General features: G+C 42.0%; 1 protein-coding gene and 1 long non-coding RNA gene across 4 annotated transcripts in view; one reads left to right on the plus strand and one right to left on the minus strand.

The window, feature by feature from the left end:
• USP54 (ubiquitin specific peptidase 54) overlaps positions 1–6,413 on the minus strand; it is a 126,098-nt gene extending 119,685 nt beyond the window's left edge. The window contains exon 1 of the mRNA XM_075610623.1: positions 6,273–6,413. The gene's annotated coding sequence lies outside the window, so the exon portion shown is untranslated. The remainder of the gene's footprint in view (positions 1–6,272) is intronic.
• A 102-nt stretch (positions 6,414–6,515) lies between these two features.
• The window catches only part of LOC142501167 (uncharacterized), a 38,192-nt gene continuing 27,096 nt past the window's right edge, over positions 6,516–17,611 (plus strand). The window contains exons 1-2 of one of the 3 annotated variants that reach the window (XR_012803435.1): positions 6,600–11,610; positions 12,161–12,264. This is a non-coding gene — a long non-coding RNA (uncharacterized LOC142501167). The other 2 variants (XR_012803434.1, XR_012803436.1) reach the window with 2 other exon arrangements.

The following is a 17,611-nucleotide window of genomic DNA, read 5'->3' on the forward strand; positions in this document are numbered from 1 at the left end:
ATAAAAACTGTTGGTGTTCAACTCACATGCTGTGAGATTAAAGCAAGCGTTTTATCACAAAGTGATGACTCCAAATGTATCTGGGAGGTATATTGCAGCGTAGTTCAGAGGTCCGTGGTGAATATGAAGGAAAGAAAAATGCAGAACATAGTGCAGATGCAGCTTTATGTAAAGATAAAACTGACAGATGCAAGAACAAACTCTCATGCTCCCAAATGGATAAAAGCCGTTCAAACCCCCGAGGAAGCTTGTATTAGTGAAACGCGTAGGGTTAATTACGAGGTGAACCAGACTATTAATCACTGGAACAATTCTGTTCTCTACACCACTATGGGTACGTGACTCGCCCTGCCTCTATCAGTGACATCACCGGCCGGCTGCGCATGCGTACAAGAGCTCTGAGGGAACAAGCGGAAGAGTGGAGTCTCTGGTTGATTCATCTCTGGACAATGACTGGTCACACGGCTTTTATCCATTTGGGAGCATGTTAGTTTGTTCTTGCATTGCTCTGTCAGTTTTACCACATTATACATTGCACATTAATTTCACCCTTGGTTGTTTTGCGCTTATTCTGTTTTTCTTCATCAATGCTGAATAAACTACTCTATGATAACATCCAAAGAGCTATGCCCAAATATTGCATATATATTTTTAATCGAAATTGTACCACTACTTTTGAAGTCACTTTGACCACAACCTAGTAGAAGTATAAAAAGTAGGAAAACATGTAAGAAGAGTTTATATAGCATGAGCAGGCTGACAGCCATACAAATTATATTATTCAAAATGAATGCTATTTGGATACATGGCTTTAATGCTCGCCCGAAGCGATGTAAACGAGGGATAGTTCTGGTCCTCCAAGCTGTATAAAAACAGGTACTGTAAAACCACATGAAAATAATTTGCTTTCATCATGTTTTATTAAACAATTATAGGATTTATTATCACAGCTTGTGCCGAAAATAGAGGCATTTCTGCCTTCAATAGTTATAATTAAAGTTTAACCATTTTCACAGGATCTAAAAAATAATGTAATGCTTTTACAACTTAATTTCTATTTATAAACAGCATGCGGTTTCTATGCTATAATTACAAGTGAGAGCGCATAATCCAATGGAATTACTTAAATTATGTTGGAAATCATAACAAAAACAATGGCCTAAATTAGGGCAGTGGCTGAGCTGTCATTTGTAGCAAAATGAGGTGCGAAAAATGTCACCTCAACAGGGGCTAAGGCCAATGACAAAGTTTTCCAAATGTCATTTTAGTTCACACCCTTTTGGGAAGTCATAATTTAACAAATACTCCATGTGTCATATAACTGCTCTGATTATAGGATCTGGTGAACAAATTATATCTTACAATATTATACATGAAGTTCACCAAAATATCTTCTTTAAGTGACCAATGTTGGTTGTAGAAATACAGTATGTAGTTACTAAATTATTCACTTTCCAAGCAACCTTGATTGCCAATTGTCAATGACAGTTATACAGTATAAATAGCAAGCAGCATAGCTATGTATACATACAATTAACGTATTGACACATTTTTACAATAAGAGCAACAAATAGGGTGGAAACAGCATCCTCTAATTTATGGTCTTTTGCAATTTAGTGCTTTCTTTTCAGGAGCTACAAACTTTACATGTTCTGTGTATATTTCGTTTTTAAAACCACGTACTGTACACAAAGAATTGTTGAAATGACCATCATAATTAGGTCCCTTCATTTACAGTTAAAATCGATTTTTACAGGAACAATTCTGGGGGTTTCAAAAATGTTTAAAATCAGAGACAAAACATGAAACACAGGCAGAGCCCAGTGCTACATCCATTGACACAAATACACGGTACAGTGTCTATCTATCTATAATATATATATATATATATATATGTCAAACACTGTATATATATACACACACACAAAAAAACAAAAAGAAAGAAGCGCCAGCTCCATAGCTTAATACGGTAAAAATAGGAGGAATCTTTATTCAAGCAAAGAGTGGTCACCAGGACCTATACTCACATAGTGGCTAAAAACACTGTCATTTGAGACAATCTGTAAGCAGCAGCGGGTCAGCGCAGGTGGATGTGACAGACAGGTGGCCAGGAACAGTAGGTGTTGAGGTAAATAGTCAATAGGGGAAGACAGTCCACAATATACCTTGATGTATTCTCCTTGAGAAAGTCACTGATTGTGACGAAATGCGTTGGCGTCTGACGTCAGCACGCGGTGACGCGCATATGGCAGGCGGAGCCAGGCCAGGTTGGAAGTTTGTCCTATCATCTCCAGGCTTCGTATATTCACAGCTACCTCTCCTCCTACTTCTCGTGGTGCCGCCATTGCTGCGGAACACCGCGATTCACAGCAGCTCCTCCATTCAGCTGTTGCCACTGAGAACTCAGTGTGGACATTTGTATCACCACAGGAGGGTACTGTATATTACAAAATCTACTAGCTGGTGGGAGTTACGCTGTGGTGCACTCTTCACCATTACATCAAGAGGTATATTGTGGACTGTCTTCCCCTATTGACTATTTACCTCAACACCTACTGTTCCTGGCCATCTGCCTGTCACATCCACCTGCGCTGACCCGCTGCTGCTTACAGATTGTCTCAAATGACTGTGTTTTTAGCCACTATGTGAGTATAGGTCCTGGTGACCACTCTCTGCTTGAATAAAGATTCCTATTTTTACAGTATTATGCTATGGAGCTGGCGCTTCTTTCTTTTTGTAGATATCCGTGATCTGGCGAGATCATATTAAGACGCTTTGCCTCCCCATAGACTGGTTCCTGATCTGGACTTTTCATCCGTTTCAATTCACGAGTTTGGTTCTATTATATTTAAATTAATATTTGGTGTTGCACTATTCATTTATATTTTTTTAAATAATTATCATTGATTTATTATTTATGCACATGTTTATTAACACCTGGTTCAACTACACATTTTAGCGCTACTCTTTGTTTGTGATATATATATATATATATTTTTTTTTTTTAACTCTTTGGCCAAAGTGTCGTAAGCTCATGAGCCCCTCCAAGGCAGACCACGTCTCATGGGTCCTAACGCTAATATAAATTCTTAATAACTTGTACATTACTAGGAAGAATGATTTATAATAAATCTGTCAAAATTAGTTGCATAGTTCTAAGTCTGATTGAAGCTCTTATTAACCTGTACAATACAAGGAAAAGCACTCTGTATTAGATTTGTCGCAATCAAACTGCATGCAAGTTCCCATGAGTGTGGAAGGTGAAATGGAGTGAGCTTTAACCATTTAAAAGTGGGAGGGGGTGAGCTTCAAACCTGGGAAGGAGGAGCCACCATCCAAATCAACTGGGAACAGCTGAACAGAATTGCAAAACATACAGAACCCCTGTAAGCTCATATTGAACACCCAAAATAACCATAACGTATATATATGCATATAAGTGTCAAAGAGGAGTGGTCTGCCTTGGAGGGGCTCATGGGCTTACGACACTTTGGCCAAAGAGTTAAACTAAAAGACCATTTTATTCAAAAGATATCTATATATCGGCACTGTACCGTGTATTTGTGTCAATGGATGTAGCACTGGGCTCTGTCTGTGTTTCATGTTTTGTCTCTGATTTTAAATATATATTGCCATGCTCAGTAGCACTCCTCTGACACATATGTGTGTATATATATATATATATATATATATATATATATATATATATATATATACACACACATTGTGGTTATTTTGGGGGTTCAATATGAGCTTACAGGGGTTCTGCATGGGTTTCAAAAATGTATTTATTTTTAAGGCTTTTACCCAAACTTTCACTTACCTATCCCTCAAGTATATAAAAGTAGAGCCTTTAATTGGGAAAATACAATACGTTGCATTAGATATGTATTCTGTTAATAATAAATTAGTCTACGTGTATATGCAAATCTGCTTGTTGAAAAATGATCTAAACACACACACACTTACACACTCACACACTCACACACAGGTGCGTGCGCATCGGTACATACTGATGAATCTAAAACCCACCAAAATAAACCCATAAACATGATGATTTTTATGCTCTGATTTTTACCTGCTGTTGTAATAAACTAATATATTTTCCCTGCTCCCCTCAAATTCAAGGACCTTGACTATAACTTAATATTGGCATTTGGAGATACTGTATCTGCCAATTTTAATCACCCATCCTCCAAATTCTGTATCACTACGGCATTCTACATTACATTGTACTTTGTGGTGGAATCGCTTAACTTCTTTCCGCGATCAACATGCCCTACGTTAAACTGCGTTTGAGAAAGTGGGAGTACAACTAATTTATCCATTGCCATCTCCATTAACTCACAGGAAAAACTTAGGTTGTAAAAATCACATAGCTGTCAGTTTGTTACCAATTACTACAGAAAACACATGAAAGATTAAATTCACTTGTCAAATTCCTTGCTATTATTGCAATGATCCCATGGGTTTTCATAAGGTAATAATTGACTGTGATCAAACAATAGGTACCATATGACTTCCTAGTTTTAATAGCAACAACTACAACAGGTTTCTTAAGATCTTGCCACTTATTAAAGCCTTTGCTTTTCTGTGACTAGTGATCCAGGAGAGTTTTACACATTTTGCAGCCTGATTTCTATGCATCTTTAGTATTTTATTGGATAAAAAGTAGAGTTGCTCTTATATTCTGCTCTACATAGCCCCACCATTGGTCATCTAATTTTTTATTTGTATATTTCCATTTCCAATAATGGAATTTTTAAATCAAGGACTCTAACAAATTACAGTTACAGAAGCTTTTGTTGTACCGCTTTATCAGTATCTAACCTTGTGCCAATATTTATAGGCAAATCCAGTTTTCAAGTAGCACACTGCCTCCCCCTGCTGTGTTACATTGCAGACACTCCACATTTAAGCCCAAATATAATAAATAGTATGTCATGTGATTTTAATTTATTTAACAGATGACAACAAGCACTAAAACATATGATAGACAATCCATGTAGATAGTTTTTGCAAAGCAACTAATTTCAGACGCTTTAAGCAGCAAAGGGGTTACATGATGGACAGTCACTAAAGCAGTGCATTGCAGGGCAACATAGAAGAAAAGGGAATTATTTGAGACCACAGCTCACTGCAAAACAAAGCACTTCACTTCTCATGCAACAAAACAAAGTTTAGTGAGGGAAGGCGATTAGGACATTACTGGTCTAGCAGTGTTCTGCTCATCAAGAGGCTTCTGGTCTCCTATAGCAGGGGTGTGCAAACTTTTCAGTCTTCGCCCCCCTCCTGAACTGGTGACCGGCGTCTTGACGTCACAATGTCATGTGACCCCGCGGTATCATTTGACTCCATGTTACCATGGCGACGCATCGCTGGAAGCCACCTGACAACAGGTAAGGGACGTTAGAGGCCTCTCTGCGAGCCCCCAAACATTTCATTTAAATGCCTTGGAGAAGAGCGCGGGGCCTCTGTAACCACCACACCACCATTGGCACGCACCCCTGTTCTAGAGCACTGAAAGGGTTAAATCAAAATAAGGACAGAACTTGCAAACTAATAACTTGCTTAGATTGTAACATCTTTGGGACAGGGCCTCTCCCTCTGCTTTATTTCCTTGTTATCATTTACCTGTTGCACTTATCCCCATTATTTGTAATTCATTTGCCTTGTAATGCTGTAAAGTACTGTGTACATTGTTGGCTTCATATCAATACTTTTATACATACGTATAAGTGAGATTTCTGATTGATACAGCAGAAGCCCCTGGGGACAACTGCTGTGTATGCGAGGGTGATATCTATGGGGCAACTGCTGCGCACAATAGGCTCATTCAGATTTGTGGGGATTAATGTGCACATAAAGAAGCATGGGCATGTTTGTAGGAGGTTTATCGAGTTTACTATGGGAAAATCTATGGGAGGAAGGTGTGCAAGATTGTGATGCTCTATCTATAGACATGTTTGGAACCTAAAAAAAAAAAAGTATGCATGAATGATCCCAATAAACTTTTAGTGCGAGTCTGACTTTTCAAAAGGCGCTTTTTATTAAGGTCAGTTGGGCCACTGAGAGGAGCCAGGGGGTAGTAACACGAGGGCTCAGCGTGTCCTGAGCTGCTGCCCAGCTCCTTCATTGGATTAAATGGGATGAATTAACCCTCTCGCAGCCGCGCAACAGCAACGTGCTGGCGAGACCTCTCTCAGCGAAGCGGTTACACGAGTGACAGCCGGCGGCCCACGCACGTCGTGGCGTCCCCTTTAAAAACTCACCCGCGCTTTGCTAGTCTGCAGCAGAACTGCCGGTCTCCCTCCCGCCCGCCCACAGCGCCGGAAGCAAAGAGTCGCTGCCATAGCGACAGGGCGCGGCGGGCACGCGCGCAGTGCAGGCTGCGAGAGTTCTTGTGATCCCGCGCTAGGGGGGGGGGGGTGGAGGGAGAGGCTTGCGCGCGCACAGCTGGGCGGGAGCGCCGTTTTAGGAACCTCTCGCGGGAAGGTGAATAATTATCCTGGTCTCGCGAGATGAGCTGGAGTGAATTAATGAGGGAGAGAGAGGCGGTGCAGGACTGTAGGAGGAGCTTGAGGGAGGATGTGGTAGGGAAAGTGCGCATTACAAAATGGCGCGCAGTGGTTACCTTTGCAAGGTCTAATTCAGCTATTATTTAGTACAGACTCGCTGGAGATTTTGGAGGAGATTTGAAGCTGAGTATTGTAGAAAGTGAGAAAGGGCTGAAACAAGGGCCCACATCTGAGAATAAACACTGACTAGTTATATAGACTAGTAGGTTGTCATTCCAGTCCTATCTGGAACTGTGGCGTGTACAAGACAACCTAAAACTAATTGATATATACAATCACAAGTATCCCATTATCATTTTTTGTTGAGAAAATCATTTTTACACTGAAAAGTAAATCATCGCTGTTCGGAAGCTGTAAACACTATAATTTACATGGTCGCCACCACGCCGGGTTTGACCCAGAGGCAGCGGGTTTTGGCAACATATTTCCAGGCTACAGGTTGATAGCCGGAAAATCACCGGGCGACATCATCTCCCCCTGCAAATCCCGTCAACATGGCTGTGTGACATCAAATGATGCTGCGTTGCCATGATAACGTGACGTCATATGAGGCCTGTTGCCATGACAAAGTGACGCTACAGGATGTTACGGCGCCACACAGCATTCTGGGGTGTTACTCTGTGCCATAAGGCGTCCTGTTGTCATGGCAATGCGCGCCATTTGACATCGCGGAGTCAAGATGACTAGACCTTTCCATGGGAGATGCTGCCGTTAAGAGATATAAATAAATGTAAAAGATTTTTATTGCAAAATTTCTCCAGGTTAGCCTTCAATTTAAGGTTATGATAATTTCTGAAGAAGTCCAAACAAGGTATCACACATTTAAATTGTCAGGTTGTAGATTGTTTGAGCCCTTGCATGTGTCAGTGGCACTGGGTAGGCCATTGATAACGCTGGTCCAGGGATATGCACTAATTTTGATCCATATTATGTTTTTTGTACTCACTGTTCCCTGTGGAAGTCGATTGAAGATTGAGAAAGCTTTCTGACTTAACTTCCGTATGTAAAAAGACAACTTTTTGGGATTGTTGGCATCTGTCTCGAGATTGCACTGTTAATACACAGTTCCATTGGAGAGCAGCCATCTCTCAAGCATTTCTGATATTTGAAGGTGGTTCGGTGAAGTCAGACTTTTCATTTTCTATCTTTTTATCTGTACCTGTTTACTCTTCTCATTGTATACTTTAACCATTTGGATGCCCATCATGCCGAAAGAAAGGTTTTTTTTTTTCCATGTTAGATTGCTTTTTGCGTTTCCATGTAGCACAGAACGTGATTTGCCGTGAAGGGAAATAGAAGAGGTCTCCTTCCATTTTTGGGTTAAGGGCCACCATCGTCTCAACCACTTTCAAGAGTGGTCATATGATCACGCTTTGTCGAAGGGGGCCTTGGCACTCCAAGGGTTAATGGAGCAGTCCATCCTTTTTATATAGGGTGGAAGCAGGGGGTCTGTGGAGCTGAAACGCGTTTATTTGAGCTCCTGGAGCCCCCTGGCCGTTATCCATTCTCATATGCCTGAGCCATCGAATGCGCGGTTGATTGAGGGAATATTTGGAATCGTGGCCTATTCCAAGACCTCTGTGTTTCTGACTTTGTCTTGCAAAGAGATTCTAAGGGTGCAAAGCAGACTGCTCATATTGAAGCGGTTTGTCATGTCTGGAGTATGTTGTCCAGAATTCGCTGCTATATAAGAGAGTGCTGATGACAGGCTTGATATACTCTGATTTTAGTGCTGACTGTTAATTTTTTGTTATTCTATACTATACATTTACATAGTTGATGCCTTCCCAATGTGTATGTTTAGTTCAACTTCTAAAGACAGAGACCAGTGACAGTTGAGCCCATGTAGGTGAATTTGTTCACAACATCTAGTACATTGTCACCTACAGTAATGACGAGTGGTGTTTTAATACCCGGTGCCATGACGTTGGTTTTCTTAATGCTTATGGCAAGACCGAACTCTTGAAAGGCAAGTGAAAACCGACTTGTGAGCTTCTACAGATCACTTATGGTGTGAGCAATCGAGGCAACATTGTCCAAAAATGGCAGCTTACAAATGAAAACTGAGTGCACTCTGGTTTTGGTTTTAAGGCATGCAAAGTTAAATAATTGGCCATCTTTCTTAGTGTATAGATATACTCAATAAATAGAGGCTTTAAATGCATATGCTTAAAGGAGAGAAGATGCCAAAGCGTGTCGGCCAAGAACACATTGACTCCACTTCAAATTTTAAAGGCACTAGATGTTGATCCATCAAAGTTGACAGTACCATGCATATCATCATGAATACAGTAAACTATACTTAGTTTAGTTGGACATTCAATCTACTCTGGTAGTTTGAACAGGCATTTTCTTCTGCCAAAATCAAAGCTTTGCTCGACTCTATGACAGCAGTGTAGAGAATTTATTTTTGCGCTCTGCATTTTCTTTTATTTGTCTGATTCGGAACACCATTTATTTATTTATAAAATATTTTACCAGGAAGTAATACATTGAGAGTTACCTCTCGTTTTCAAGTATGTCCTGGGCACAGAGTTAAGACAAATAATACATGGTTACAAATACAGTTACATAAATGAACAGGGTATACATTATATACAAGACATTGCATGCACAGTTAAAGAAAATATATAGTATGGGCATACCATAACAATGGGGGATTTACAGGTCCTGAAATCACACTAGGACTCTGGGTATATTCCATCTTCCAAAATCTGTAGTCTGGAGAGTACAACATGGGGAAAAGCCTTTCCAAATACTTAAATGTGAAATACCACTATAATTACAATCGCTTCTATCACCTTTGTTCTTATACAGTATGTCTTGCGGCATTGCTTCTTGTTTCCAACAGAGGGTAAGAAGTTTGTTTAAATGATGGCTTAATGCCGACTTTCCACACTTGATCATTTCAGGCTGGAATCACATCTTTATCAAGGGCTTTCACAGTTTCCAGGTTGTTAATGGCCTTACTGAGCTCCTCAACAGTTGGAATGTCATTAAGTTCCTGCATGATAGGTAATCTCGCGATGGCACTGAGAGCTGTTTTGGATACCTCATTTTCCTTTGAGTATATCCCAAATTGGTACGCGATCCCTCTTTCTGTTGGCTCTTGTCAGTGTTCATTTACCCAGTAAATTATTTTGGAGGGGCTGTTTTCTTTTGAGTTGGGGGATAGCTATTTTCATACCACCATACATTCCTCTAAGGCCGTGCTTATAGTGACGGCGACGCGAATTCGCCCCAAAAAAAAGCATTTCCGCCGCCGCGTGCACTATGAGATGGAGAGACGCCGCCGCCGCCGCCAGCAAAATTTTCTTTTTCAAGGGCCGTCGCGTCACGTGATGGCCCTTGAACAAATCAAATTGCGGGAATCCTGCGATGGGGCCAACTGGCGAAACATAACTTTGACGTCACCCATCGTGTCGCTGTCGGCGGCACTATAGGCAAAGCCTAATGTCGTCATCACCCCGCGACTGGAAGCGGAGCAGTGTTTCCTGCAAGCGGTAGTAGGATCGGGTGACCGAATCGGAGCTCCAGACGGAGGCGGTGCGGTGAGAGGCAGTGTGGGCTTTCATCCAGGCTATACCACCAAGCTTTTATAGCTATAATGCTGTTTTAATATGTATACACTGTAAGTGTGCATTTTTTAAGATTTATCGATAAATGAAGCCTTTCTGCCAGATCTGTGCTATGTGCGTTTTTCTCCCTCTCTCGCTGAGGTATATCCCCTGAGTGACGGAGGCCATTGGTTATCTCTTCATCATCTGTTTATTGGTCTACACTGCCTGAAAAACTCTTATCTCTTGTGAGTAAGATAGACATAGGAGCCAAGATTGAATAGGGATTATTCCTTGCACTGTACCTACATCTGCACTTAGTTTCTCTTTCTATGTTTTTTCTCTTATGCTCCCCCTGGATCGTGTGATACAAGCTCTACTATTTGGGGAAGAGTGAAGGCAACCCCACCAGAGGGTTGAAGCAGGGGGTCTTTACACTTTTTATTTTTTATTTTATATTTGCACTTGCTAGTTTATGTTTAATGCACTCTTCATCACACAAAGTCACTTGGAATTGATTGTGTTAGTATTTATAGGGCATTTAGCGCCTTAATTACACCTTTTTCTTGCACACTTGTAAATTACAAAAATGCATATTTTGTTACGGAAGCGGATGATGTGGGTGAAGGATTGCCAGGTGGCTTCTTGAAAAATACTGGACACAATGGTGAAAGTTGCGACACGCTCGAGACACACACACACACCTCTCACCGTTTGATGCTGTTTCTTCCTCTCCTTGCCCCCACCCCCAGTTCCTGACACCTCTTAATTGCAGCCAATCAGGGTGGAGGAAGCTACCTAGCAACAGCCCTACTCTCTTCCTGCTCGGGGTAATCTCCCCCCATGCCGGTCAGGTTATTATGTACAGAGAGGTAATACTGGGTACATACATGTCCAGTATTACCTCTCATTTTTTATTGGGTGGAGTGTCCAAATACAGAACAGTCCGGTTCAATACTGGACACCTGGCAACCCACAGTGGGTGAATCATGTACTTGGTACCCCATCAGAAATTCCTCTTTATAGCAAACTGGCTCTGTAATCGAACATCCTCCCTTTCCACCATTTTCATGTATCTCTCAACACTGATTTGCTGCTAAATGCAAAATTATGAAAAAAACAAAATCTTCCAAGATTCAGGACTTTTTGCTGTCCTGACCAGTCGAGACTAAACAAGTCTCATTACATTTGGTACCAGTGGCAGTCTTATTTTATCTACAGATTTTTTTCTTCCCGTTTTGAAGCAGTAATCTTTTTTATTTATTTTTTCTTGTTTTTTTTTCTTATTGTACCTGAACCTGGGGGCGTCCGGAGCTGATCATTCGCATCCAGAGTGAGCCTTTCCTGCAGCCATATTGTGTCCATCGGCAAGTAACAATCAACTTCCTTTAACCTTCTATAAAGATTCGATCACTCCTAAAGTGACAGTCCTGTTCTTTAGTTAAGACATCTACTTTCATCCTATGTTTAATCCGGTGAGTACAATATGTCGTTGTGTAAAAATGATTTCTATAATATATTTAAAGCTGTTTGGATAAACGTTCTGCCAACATTAATTATGGCTTCTATTCAGTACTGTTTGAAACAGTCATACTCCTGGTCAGGAAGCTTTAAGAGGTATTCATTTAAATCGGGGCTTAAATCTTACAAAATAAGGTGAAGATAGCTTTACAGTATATTGAAGAGGTGTATATATAGAGGTCTACTTACCTTGTAAGAAATCGTCTTTTCCTCTAAAATGTCAGCATATGAATGGTGATTACAGGACAATTGTTGAAAAGATGTCTTACAAACATAAGGAGATATATTTAATTTATTTTAACACTGGATTGAGCTGTGAAGGTTTTTTCTAAAATGTGTAATGTCAAATCTTCTTAGATTCAGTTACATGTGAAGTATTTTACGTAAAAGAGGTGTAGTTAACCTATTCTAACAACTAGAATAGACACAAAGGTTATACTATGGTTTTACGTTACTTGAACAGCCCTGTTTAGGTTGACACTGAGTGATTATTGACAACTGTAGGTCCAAGCTGAGAGAAGAGGCATACAGTATGGCTGTTTTGAGATGTTTGGGGAAAGAACAGCGAGAGACAGACAGTTGCCATTGACATCTGATCATATGCTGAGGTAATCATTTCATGATAATAAGCTTGAGTTCCTCATGTTCACAAGGAGATATTGTGACATCAGTGTACATACTGTATGTAAATACCATGTTAGGATATAATACTTAAAGTTAAGATGACTGACTGGGTAGTTTTGTCTCGATAAATAGACAGCAGTTAAGATGAGAGACAAGTAGAGAGGAGGAGGAGACAGGCGAGAGGCACAGGATGATTAATTCCACCAGTATGTGAGGACGTTCTGTAGGATTCCACCATGAAGAGAGAGAGAGACGGGTTAAAACCAAAATGGAGGAAAGATACGTTTTTATCATGATATTAAGATCCACTCAGGAACAGAAAGTTACTGTATGCAACCATTTTTAAGAATACCGTAGCTTATTTGGAACGTCAACCGCCATTTTGTACTATTTTTACGTAAGTAATTATCTTCAAAATAAACGTTTGTTTTTATGTGATGAATCAGAATTACTGCGGTCTGCTATCCTGGCGTAATTATGAAAATGACATAAAAGTAAATTTAACATACCATAGTCAACAAATCTGTCTTAGGCCAAGTCCATACGGCCGCATGCAAGGGCGTTAACAAAAGGCCGTACCTCTATGCGGCAGGCCATAGAACGTGCGATGAAGCGCGACGGCGCGGGCGATTTTCGAGCAGACAACACGTTTTGATTTTGTCGCGCGACGGCCAGGTCGTGAGCGGTTCGGCCAATGAGGGCGCACGTCATACCATTCCCAAAGGTCATGGATCGCTCAATATACAGGCGCGCGCATCGGAGTGCCTACTATATCTGAGATCTTAGAAGGCATAAAGTAATGTATTGTTTTTATCCAGACCAGAGAAACAATCTGAGATGATTCTAATTGAATTAATTACCATAACTGGTATGTGGTCAGCACATACACGCTGCCTCAAAGCAAGTACTAAAGGGATCAGCAGGTTTCCAGCACAAATGAGCTCAGTGACAGATACATTGTTCTTATTCTAGGTAATGCGTGTCCTAGCAGGAAAAAGCCCAGTTGAGCCCATCGTTTTATGTTCACGTGACCCCACCAAAACATAAACTATTAACCTTTGTCTTTTATAGGAGTACAGTACAATAATATTTGTTACTGTCATTAATTATTATTCGATAATTATATTATGCATGCCTCATTTAAAGAGTAACCCACACAAACTATTGGTGTAGTCAGGAAGGCAGGATAACGATGAAGCACGTGTACAGCTTCTAGCAATTACTTGGGAAAGACAAAAGTTGTTGAGAGCTGTCTTACAGATCACATAGCTATGATTACCAGACAGATCATCATTGACGAGATTACTAAAACCTATTTTAAAATCTCATCCATTACACTAAGGCTGCGTCCAGGGTTGCAGCAGCCGTGCGGAGGCGCGCTGAGGCTGAGGGAAAGCGGGTGCTTTCCCTGGCCTTGGTTAGCGCGCCGTCAGGGGCGGGCCAGTGACGTCACGGAGCTGGTTCGTCCTCATTGGGCGAATCACTCACGTGACCGTCCCTGCGCTCCCGCGAGCGCTTGAATCTAAAATTTTCCTAAGACCTACGCTTACGCACGCTTGCGGAAGCATGTGCGAGCCCCTGCTAAAGCCGCTCTCATTGAGGCTGCAGGGGCTCACTGGTAAGCGAGAGCGCGCCTAAGCGCTGACCATGCCCGAGGCCTAAAGGTGGTTACTGTTTATAGCAGGGGTGCTCTACTCCAGCCCTCAAGACCCCCCAACAGGTCAGTTCTTCAGGATATCCCTGCTTCAGCACAATCAGTGGTTCAGTCAAAAAAAAGAGCCTGTGATTGAGCCACGTGCTGAAGCAGGGACTCATTGAGTCATCTGCGCTGGAGCAGGGATATTTTGAAAACCTGACCTGTTGGAGGTGTCGGGGGGGACGACAAGCCTTGAGTACTGTACTTACTTACACTCATAGTGTTCTGCAAGTAGTAAGACATATTTTTGTTCATAATGAAATTCTAAAATTCGCATTTTCACTAAAAAACTTAAACGTGTTCTTTTTTTTGTGTATGTCATAGGCAGGGAAACTAGACAACTGTGTATATTGAGAGTTGTGTATCAAGTCTTTGCAAAACCAGTGTAATTCTGGCAATATGGTTTACCAGTTGTAAGAAACAATGTATTCAAAGAAATCTAATTTTGAATTCTTTGTTTTTGCACCACAACTGGCCCTTTTTATTTTTTACCAAGAATTATTGATACGTGACCACCTTCGAATTTTGTAGGCACATCAAGCCCAATATAAGGTTACACAATAATTACAATAATATTGTGGTTGTTAATCATTTTAAAGCTGCAGTGCGCTAGACCAGCGGTGTGCAAACTGGGGGGCGCGAGACTGCCTGCGGGGGGGCGCGAGGTTTACAGAGGCACCGCGAGCTTCCCGAAGGCACTTAAATTAAGTGACGGTGGAGCTGCAGGGCCTCTGTAAACCGTTACGGAACTTGGCTCCACACGCATCGCCATGGCAACGCGGCGTCAAATTATGCCGCGAGGTTGTGTGACATGATGCCAGTGAGGGGGGTCGCGGGGTGAGGTGGCCGCCGGCAGGGGGGCACAGGGAAAAAATTTGTGCCCCCGTGCGCTTGACAGTCACAGACCTGAGAAAATTCACATTAAAAAAATAAAAATAAAGTAGCATAACCCTGTTTCTTTGAAACAAAACTCTTCAGGGTTTTCATAGTAAGGCTGAGTCCCCTGTGCCGCTGAGCGCACTGACCGTGCGATGCTTGGCGAGGTTGCTTCTGGCTATTTCAATTTTTATGTCCCTGTTCACGTGGAGCTCGTGCGCAGGCGGATGCCCACCCACGCTTGGCGCTTGCGTAAACCAAAAAATCTAACTTTTAGCCACGCTCAGCTTGCCTGCAACGCCCCTCCCCCCTGCGGGCGCTTGCGAAATAGTGCAGACACCCGTCACTCATGCTTGGAGAGTTAGTGACGTCACCGCTCTCCAAGCATGAGCGCGGTCAGCGGCACAGGGGACTCAGCCTAAGCAATGTCAAAAGGATGCAATGGTGAAAAGTAGAGGTGAAGTGAGAAAATAATATTTCTTTAAGTAAAACATTAACCCTTTAGATACCTTTTCGGTGATTACATACAGTTAGGTCCGGAAATAATTGGACACTGATACAAGTTTTGTTATTTTGGCTGTGTACCAAAATAAATTCAAGTTACAGTTAAATAATGAATATGGGCTTAAAGTGCAGTCTATCAGCTTTAATTTGAGGGTATTCACATCCAAATCGGAGGAAAGGTTTAGGAATTACATCTCTTTAATATGTAGCCCCCTCTTTTTCAAGGGACCAAAAGTAATTGGACAATTGACTCAAAAGCTGTTTCATGGCTAGCTGTGGGCTATTCCTTCGTTATTTCAGCATCAATTAAACAAGTAAAAGGTCTGGAGTTGATTCCAGGTGTGGCATTCGCATTTGGAAGCTGTTGCTGTGAACCCACAACTTGCGGTCAAAAGAGCTCTTAATGCAAGTGAAACAGGGCATCCTTCGGCTGCAAAAAAAAGAAAATCCATCAGAGAGATACAGTGGCGACCAACTTTATTCGAACTCGGCTAGCTCCGCGAATTTCGGAATATCCCGGTGATGTGCGGTTTTGTATCGTTTTCGCCCGGGATGTTTTGCGTTATTTTCGCGGCTGTGATTTAAACATTTTATTCCCGCTGTCTGCAATACTGCAATGCCGTGTAAAAACACATGGGGGCGTTTGCGAGCTGTTGTCTTCGAAGTCTAATACCTTCGCGGTTCAACACAGTCTGTGCGTGCGTGCGCGCGCAGTAATAGTAAAATTGCATATTTAATTTATTTTAAAGTACAGTACTGTACATGCTCGGACCCTGTTGGGGTGAAGTGAGGGGGTTCCTAACATCTGGGGGCACAATAAATTTTATCTCTAGGTGCCCTAGAACAGAAGTTCCCACGCCAATTGGCCGTGAACTTGACCGAGGCCCTAAGTAGTTCCCACGCCAATTGCGCGAATATAATATAAAATAACCCGTTCTGTGGGTCTGAGCGGGTTGAAATTTGCCTGGTCCTCATGCGGAAGGACCCTTGCCACAGTGGCAAAATATCAGCCTTGCACGACCCCCGGAACCGGAGGTACCAAAAGACAGTTTAAAAGCACATTACCAAAGTGGCTTTTTTTCTGCCATGCAAGTCAATGGCAGAAACCTGAACATTAACATCACCCTGACTCCGTTCTGTTGCCACGAGAGGGTCGCAATTTGCCATGCAATCCTGCCGCAACTAGGACTACATGGTGACCGAATCTGAGCCCTCTAGGTTGAACAGAACCGGAGTTATGGGTTCCAGGTTTCTGCTCATTCTGACTTAGCCAGTTCAAAGCTTTCTCCGCCATTACGCTCAATGGTAGGACCCTCCTCGCCGGCGTGACCCTTTCTCGCCGCCAGTACTGCTCGGAGCATGTTGGGGTGAAGTGAGGGGGTTCCTAACATCTAGGGGCAAAATTTTATCTCTAGGTGCCCTAGAACAGAAGTTCCCACGCCAATTGACCTAGTTCCCACGCCAATTGCCCTAGTTCCTACGCCAATTGCGCGACCAGGCAGTAAAAAAACAGTGCAGCAAGCCTCTACATTTGTTACACTGTCAAAGGAGCAAATGGAAACAATGTGAGGCAATTCAACATTTTCTTTTATTGGTGGTTTCAGTACAAAAACATTTATTTACAAATACTGTACAATGTTGTAACATTTAAAGTGCACAGCAATTCTAACCATCAACACACAATAATACATACTGCAGCCTTTATTAAATTCTTCTGCCACAAAACATTTTTGGTGCATGGGGCAAAGGGAGTTAAAGTGACTTGCTTTTTATGTACTGTATTTGGGGGTTGTCTTTGGGGGTTTATTCATCAAATTATTATGATGAACTGCCTTTTGAAATGACACTGCTGTTAACTATTTCAGCCACACACCTCCAGAGTTTTTAATCCCTCCCTAGCCAAGCGTCAATCGGCTGAGTCACCCTAGCCTACCATCCCCCTCTCTCCACTGGGTCGTTGATCTTCTGCATATTGCCATTGTGTTCTTAATCCGCCCATAGCCGAGCTACAAATACTCAGTACGCCTGCGTCTAATCACACCATCCCCCTCCCCCAACCCTTAGAGGCCTGTTGTTTGAACGGTAATGCTTTGGAAAATCCCCTCTCGAATTGGAAATGTAAATCTGATGTGCACAGCACAGTGAGAATTGAGAGTACACTGATATTGCACTGTACGGGTGGTTGTCAATGATTATGATTCGCAGGAAAGTGAATAAATATTTATTTTATTTTATCAGGAACCAAAAAATACAAA

Source organism: Ascaphus truei, chromosome 8 (assembly GCF_040206685.1).
Source record: "Ascaphus truei isolate aAscTru1 chromosome 8, aAscTru1.hap1, whole genome shotgun sequence".
Classification (NCBI taxonomy): domain Eukaryota; kingdom Metazoa; phylum Chordata; class Amphibia; order Anura; family Ascaphidae; genus Ascaphus; species Ascaphus truei.